Source organism: Egretta garzetta, unplaced genomic scaffold (genome assembly GCF_000687185.1).
Source record: "Egretta garzetta isolate BGI_Z169 unplaced genomic scaffold, ASM68718v1 scaffold891, whole genome shotgun sequence".
Taxonomy (NCBI): domain Eukaryota; kingdom Metazoa; phylum Chordata; class Aves; order Pelecaniformes; family Ardeidae; genus Egretta; species Egretta garzetta.
Genome location: NW_009258689.1, coordinates 25,355 through 25,619, shown reverse-complemented (window position 1 = coordinate 25,619; position 265 = coordinate 25,355).

Sequence of the window (265 nt, the reverse complement as noted above, 5' to 3'; positions counted from 1 at the left end):
TGCAGCTGCTCTGCCGCTGGTGTCCATCCGGGAGGGGCAGAAGATGGCAGCCCTGCCCTCCGAGGCTGGGGAAGGTCACAGCCCCATCCACCTACGCAGCCGAAGTTATTACAGAAGCATAGGTGATGGTTCTGGGGGGCAGCCTTGTTCCCCATCAGGATGCTCCTATTTAACTTTGATGGGAAGCCCCAACCGGTGAGCGAGGGATGGCAGCCAGCAGCATCCCAAGGTTTGCGGCAGAACCCCCGGCGCCTGCAGGCGCCGG